Source organism: Cynocephalus volans, chromosome 1 (assembly GCF_027409185.1).
Source record: "Cynocephalus volans isolate mCynVol1 chromosome 1, mCynVol1.pri, whole genome shotgun sequence".
Classification (NCBI taxonomy): Eukaryota; Metazoa; Chordata; class Mammalia; order Dermoptera; family Cynocephalidae; genus Cynocephalus; species Cynocephalus volans.
In genome coordinates, this window is record NC_084460.1 from 44,010,179 (window position 1) to 44,017,926 (window position 7,748).

Genomic DNA, 7,748 nt, shown 5'->3' on the forward strand with positions numbered 1-7,748 from the left:
GTAGATATTTGCCCAAGATCATCATACCTTTATTAAGTGGAGTAGCTGTTTCCAACAGAGCCTGCCATATAATATCCTTCCAGTAAATTCCTTTCCCTGCTTGAGTTAGCCAGTGCTGCTTTCTGTTGCTTGCAATCAACGAACCCTAAGTGCTGCCCTAACTTACAGGGTTCTTTATGCATGGCGTGACACATGTATGAAGAATTTAGTGACAAATAAATGGCAAATCTTATTCATATTCAATGAGATATAAGGAACATTGTAAAGTGAAGGAAAAATTAATGTTAAAGTAAGTCAATTGAGTCAATTGAGAAAGTATAAAACCTCATTGGAAATTAGTGTTTACATTTTTTAAAAATATCTCAAACTTACAGAAACGTTGTGTGGTTCAAATAGGTTTTTTTGTTGTTCTGAACATTGGAGAATAAATGTTGACTTGAAGCCTCATCACTCGCAAATATTTTAGTGGGTTTCTCCTACAACAAGTACATTCTTCTACATGATACAACCATCAGAATAAAAAATTAATAGGGCTGGCCGATTAGCTCAGCTGGTTACAGCACAGCCTTATAACCCCAAGGTGCCATGCAGTACTGGCCAGCTGCCAACAAAACAAAAATTAATATAATACGTTACTATCATCTAGTTCTCAGATTCCTATCAAGTATTGCCAATCCATCCATTAATGACCTCTACAGTGAAAATTATCTTTGTGATCAGAATCACACATTGCATTCAGTTGTCTGTCTCTTTCAGTTGAAAACATTTCTCAGACTTCCCTTGACTTTCTTGTCCTTGACACTTTTGAAGGTTGCAGGCCAATAATTTTTTTTTAACTTTTTTTTCTTTTGGTATGGGGATCTGAACCTGTCACCTTGGTGTCATAAGGCTGTGCTCTAACTGAGCTAACTGGCCAGTCCAGAAATGCCTCTTCCTGGTAGAAAACTTAGAAAATACAGATACATACAAGAGGGAAAATAAAATTTCCTTTTTTTGAAAACTTTTATTACACAAATAATGCGTGTTTATTAGAACAAAATTAGAAAATAGGGGATAGTACTGAGGAGAAAAAAAATTCCCTCTCATGCCATACCCAGAGATAAGTTCTGTCAACATTTTATGGCATATCCAAGCCGACTTTTATATGAATATTTTATTACTGGAAAAAAATGGCACTATGCGACACATATTGTTCTGTAACTTTATATTTTATCTAACAACATGTTGCATTTTCAAAAGGTGAGGTATAAGTGATCAAATAAAATGAAGATGGAAAACTGAAAACTAAGACAGGATCGGGATTGTCCAAGGCACAAAGACTATGTCCAAGTGATAATCAAGCATCCTATGTTTGAATCAGAAGATGTAGGGTCATGCCCAGGAGACAGTGTTTGAATCAGATAAACTTCAAGTCAAACATCAGCTACCTCCCCAGCCCCTTACTGGTTAGAAAGGTAAGCTACTTACTCTCTGAGCTTTGGGTTCCTCATCTGCAACATGCAGATAACTCATAGAGTTATGAGGGTTCAGTGAGACCATGCCCATGAAACACCAAGTATGAACTCTCTTCTCTCCCTTTGCTAATCAAGTTCAGGATCCCCGTTCCTCCATCTGTTGTCCATAGCCAGCATTGCTAATCAATCATTGCATTCTTTCTCACTGAACCCTCTTTTGGCCTCAAAGCTTTTTTTTTTTTTTTTTTTTTTTTAAACAGATTATTCTGGGCAGTCACACCAATGAACTTTGCACAAGAGATAAAAATCAGGTTGCTCTCCCAGTTGTAGCTGCAATCCACCTAGATTTTTAACATATTTAGAAGGCATCCTTAAGTATTTTAACCTTCAAGACCTTGGACTTTATCTATTAAGAAATAGCAAAATCCTAACAGCTCTCAAGATATGATGGTACCTTCATTACCCTCAAGTATGCTGCAACATTAGAGTAGAAAATTTCCTCTTCTCACTCTCCCTTACTCACTATGCTCTGTCCACACTGCTCCTGAAATAAACCAAGTTTTTTCCCACATCAGGGCCTTTGCACTTGCTGCTGTCTTTGCCTAGAACACTCTTTCTCCTGATCATCTCGAAACAGGCTCTTTCTGATCTTTCAAGTCTCAGAGTAAATGTCATCTCCTCATAGAGAACTTCCCCAAACCTTTTGTGTAACATACACTGAAATAGCCATTATTGTCATTCTTCAAATGTTTCTAGCTCTTCTCCCTTCCAGCATGTTAGGGAAGATTGTACTTTTCTGCCCTCTTGATGTTGGGTGTGGTCATGTGACTTGCTCTGTCTGTACAGGTTCTGCGACCTACCAGCTATGTAACCTTGGGCAAATTCCTTAATCTTCCTGTACCTCAGCTTCTTCACCTGTAAAATGTGGGTATAATGGCACCCATAGGAAGATTACACTTCAAATTCATGAGTGCTTGGCTCTCAGGAAGAGTTAGGAGGGAATGAGATGGTGATATCCCCAGTGTCTACAACAGAGCTTGGAACAAAGTAGGATCTCAATAAATATTTGTGGAGTTAATGAAAATATTATGTTAATAAACTGATCCTGAGTTGGCGCCACTACTCAATAATAGAATACTGTTGAATATTATTATTGAGTAACATCCGCCTTGACTCTCTGAGGATAAAATCAATCGGAAATTTCCTGCTTTGAATGGAGGAAGTGGGGAACTCAGTTCTCCTAAACACAGATAAAGTTCTGGAACTGATGTCAGACCCTTAAAGGGAAAAATAAGAAATCTTTTTTTCCCTTTTTCCCAGTCTGTTCCTTTTAGATTCTGGTTTGGAGGGAAGATAAAAAAGAATCAGGTGGGGGTGGTCAGGAGGTAGGTTGGGGGAGAGAGGTGAGATGGATTTTATAGGCAGGTGAAGCAAATCTTTGAAGTTCCCAACATCTTTGGCCTCCGAGGATCGCAGAGGACTTGCTCATTCTTGGGCAAGCCTTTCAAGATTTTCACATCTATCCAGGTCTTACCCATTGCAAATCATTTTGGGGGATTAAGATATGAAGGCAGCCTGGAGTTGGCCCTATTTAATAGATTTGTAATAGGGCTGCAGCCCATGGGGCATCATGAGTGGTGCAGGGGGACATACAGTGCTCCTGAAACACAGCCTGGAGGTACCAGGATCAAGTCAATGCAAAACAAGCCGTGTGCCATGACAAGTACGAACAGGTTATCCTGGCAATTCTGGGGAGGACAAGATCTTATCTGTAGGTGGAGAGAGGCATGACAGGGTTGTTAAAGGAAATGGCATTTCCAGGGCAGTTTTATTTCCTTTGGAACATTGCACAAAATCTTCCTGAGAGCAGATGTGTTTCTTTAAGAATTGCCTTACCTTGAGAGTGTTACTGATAACACCAAGGTCCAGGGTTTGATTCCTGTACTGGTCAACTGCCAAAAAAAAAAAAAAAAAAAAATTGCCTTAGCTCATGGTACATCTTTTTATCATAACTTTTATTCATATTGTATTCTCCCCCTCAAACTGGATTGACAATGTTTTTTTGGTGTGAAGGATTTTTTTGGGGGGGCACAGGGATTGAACCCTGAGTCTTGGTGTTATCAGCACCGTGCTCTAACCAACTGAGCTAACCAGCCAGCTCTGAAGAATTAACCATGTGAATTAGCCATTTATTCCTGTGTAACAAATTACCCCAAGCGTAGTAGCTTTAAATAAATATTTATTATCTCAGTTTCTATAGGTAAGAAATTCAGGAATGGTGGAGCCGTAGTGTTCTGTTCAGCTTCCCCATGAGGCTGCAGTCAATATGTCAGCTGGGGCTGCAGTCATCTGAAGGTGTGACTGGGGCTGGGGCTCCACTTTCAAGATGGCTCTGTCACATGGCTATTGGCAGAGGCCTCAGTCTCCTACTGGCTGTTGGCAGGGGGTTCTCAATTCCTCATTACATGGACATCCCCAAAGATTGCTTGGGTGTCCTCAAGACATGGCAGATAACTTCCCCCAGAATGTATGATTCAAGAAAGAGAGAAAGGTTAAAGCCAGTTTTTTATGATCTACCCTCTGAATTCAAACTCCGTCATATTATTTATTTATTTATTTATTTAAAAAGATGACCGGTAAGGGGATCTTAACCCTTGACTTGGTGTTGTGAGCACCACGCTCAGCCAGTGAGCGAACCGGCCATCTGTATATGGGATCCGAACCCGGGGCCTTGGTGTTCTCAGCACCACACTCTCCCGAGTGAGCCACGGGCCGGCCCGATATTCTTTAGAAGCAAGTCACTAAGTACAACCTACACTCAAGAGGGGAATTAAGCTTTATCGCTTGAAGGGGTAAATCAAAGATTCTGTAGACACATTTTAAAACCACCAGACTAGGTGTTGAAAGTTAGAAGGCAAAAAGGAACATTAAGTATTATGGAGGTGGCAATTGCAGGAAGTGGCCCAAGAGCTGGGGGAACGACGGGAAGAGGCTGCAATGATTTCAAGTTAGAGGTTTAGAGAATGGGACTTATGCAGCAGAAGCTCAGATCTCTGAAGAGGCACCATCTGGCTGGTGCTGATGTCTCTAAGCCCAGAGGAAGTTCCCATGGGGCTGGGACCCAAACCTCAGAGGAGGCGCTGCTCAGCTGTTGCTAGTTCTCTGAGTGGGTCCAGAGAAGCCAGTTCTATGAGTGACAAAAATTAAAAAAAAAAACAAAAACCTTGCAAACTGGAATGAATTGCCACTTCCAGGGAAAGTGCTGCGGAGTGACACTCACAAGAACGTGAAGCAAAACAAGAAAGAGCAAGTCCCTTTCTCCTCTCCCAGCGGTCCAGTCGCTCACGCGCGCCCCCTGCTGGCAGATCCTAACAGGAGGCCGATGGCAAAGCATAAATGCGGGTTTCAGAATCCTGTCCCCGGCGCATGACGTAAAGTATATAAGGGTTGGTTTGAAGCTGACAGTAGTTTAATAACTGGCATAGTTGATTCATTTGAAAAATATTAGATGAAACTATGCAAAGAATCAAAGAACGAAAACTTGTGTTCCTCAATACCATTTCGTATCCTCCCTATCCAGAGGTTGTCCCTGTTGTATATCCTTCCTGACACTGTCCTTATTTTATAAATGAGCAAGCTGGCACAGAGAAGCTAGGATGTTACCCAAGACCACACAGTGAGAGGCAGAAGCAAAATATGAACCAAGGCTTCCCGGCTCCAAAGCCCATACTTTTAACTACTATGCTATAGTGCCTGTGTATATGAATCATAGCTCGTATTTTATGTATGTACCTTTCTGCAACTTTTTTCACTTATGATCATGTTTTTGAGATCTATCCATGTTGATACCTATAGTTTTAGCTCTATCATTTAAGACATTATTAACATTCCAATTAGGACTTACCACATTTTATTGATCTGTTCTTCTATTAATGGATATTAGGTTTATTTATTTAACAAAGATTTTTGTATAGCTCTTACAACGTTCCAGGAACTGTTCTAAGTGTTTTATAATTTTTAGTTAGCTCAAAGTGTTGCCATACAATATGTTCCCTGTGATCGAGTGTTAGAATTTCTTTAGAAATGGAATTTCCTAGTTCCATCTGATTTTTTAAAAGTATAAATTCCTATAAGTAAAATTGCGTGTCAGAGAGCATGCCCGTGTTAATGTTCTTACATTTTTCTAAATTGCCCCTGAGATGTTTTACCAGTTTACATTCCCACCACAATGGTAAGAGAGGACCTATTTTCCCACCTTCACCAACATTGTGTATTAACATTAATGTCTTAAATATTAAAGCTTTTAGCCCACCAACTTGTGAAGGGACAAATAAAATATGGTATGTATCCATACAATGGAATATTACTTGGCAATCAAAAGAAATAAAGTTCTGATACATGCCTCAACATGTATAAACCCTGAAAACATTATGCTAAGTGAAAGAAGCTGGTCACGACAGACCACATATTGTATGGTTCCATTTAGATGAAATGGCCGGAACAGACAGATCCATAGAGACAGAAAGTAGATTTGTGGTAGCCTAGGACTCAGTGGGAGATGTTTCTTTATGGGTTGATGAAAATGTTTTAAAATTATGGCCAGCCATCCCCCCAAAAAAGGTTTTTAAAATTAGATTGTGATGATGGTAGCACAACTCTATGAATATACTAGAAACCATTGCACTGTACAATTTAAATGCCTGACCTGTAAGGCATGAGAATTATATCCCAATAAAGCTGTTTTTAAAAAGAAGTAAAGCTTTTATTGGTATATGGTGAGGGCGATGCCTTGGAAGGGAGCAGGATTGCAAACAACTATGAGCTGAATTGCATTGAAGTCCTAACCCTCAGTACCTCAGAATGTGACTATTCTTGGAGATAGGGCCTTTATTATTATTATTTTCGTGGCTGCCTGGTATAGGGATTGACCCCTGGACTTTGGTGTTAACAGCACCATGCTCTAACCAACTGAGCTAACCGGCCAGCACAGAAGTTTAAAATGTCGGTCCTTCACAGCAGATCATTTGGGAAGCTGTGCTCCTAGGTACAAAGATGGATCCTGCCCTCCAGATCTCAGGTAAGGGTGGAGGGAGCGAGAGTTGGTATAAAGTCTAGTTGAGTTGAGCAAACATTGACGTACAGACTTGACATACATTTGAAAGCGATGCAAAGACACAAAAGGACATTCATTCCCTCATTTGTTCTTTTAGTATTTACTGAATACCTACTCTGTACTAAGTACTAGGGATACAGCAGTGAGGAGGACAGATAAGGCCCCCACCCTTCTGGAGATCACCTCTAGTAAGACAGACCATAAATAAGTTTACCAAGTGAGTAAATTTGATGATTTCAAAGAGTAAGTGCTATGAGGGAAATAAAAGAGAAATGGGATAGAGAGCAACTGCCAGGCGGATGCTGCTGGTTTATGGGTGTTCAAAGAAGGAATCTCTAAGGCAGTGTCATTTCAATGGACTCTTGAGGATGGGAAAGAGCCAGTAATGCATTGAGCAGAGGGAACAGCATTCCAGACAGAGGGGACAGCCAGTGCAAAGGCCTTAAGGTGGGAGTGAGATTGGCTGTGTGAGTAGAAGAATAAGGTCAACGTGGTTGAAGTGTAGGGGAAAAGGGGGAGAATAGTAGGAAGTGAAGTTAGAGAGGTAAGCAGGGGCTAAATCCTACTGTCCATAGGAAGGAGTAAGGATTTTATTCTAAGTGCATGTAGTGTTTAAGCAAGAGACCAAGGCAATATGATTTGGGGTTTTAAAAGATCTCTGTTGCATGGAGAATGGATTGGAGGGAGGCAAGAGTAGAATTAGGGAGACCAGTTGCAGGCTGTTGCAGACATCCAGTTGAGAGAAGATGGTGACTTGAACTTGACTTGGTGACAGTGGAGGCTAAGAGAATTGGACACAAGGTGAATCAGATTGAGCCTCTGTTTTCCATTATCTGGAATAAGGGATTTCGCTTGGGGTGATTGGATTGACTTCCAATGTGGATTTTGTGGTTATGTGCTTATGAGGCGATTTTTGTGCTTATGAGAGTATAGTATACAAGGGTATTTCAAGAAGTTCATGGTAAGATTCATATTATCTTTTAATTCTGTTTCTTCCTTGTACCTTCTTGTAGGATCTGTAGGTAAGGGAACATTGGTCTAGGAAATAACACCCGATAAAGTGTTAGGCATTCTTTATTCACAAGCTTCTGTGTCTGAAGCTAGGGTATAAAACTTGCTGCCATCACAACCACCATTAAAAAATATCTGAGGCTATCATAAAAAAAAGTGTTGGTGAGGAT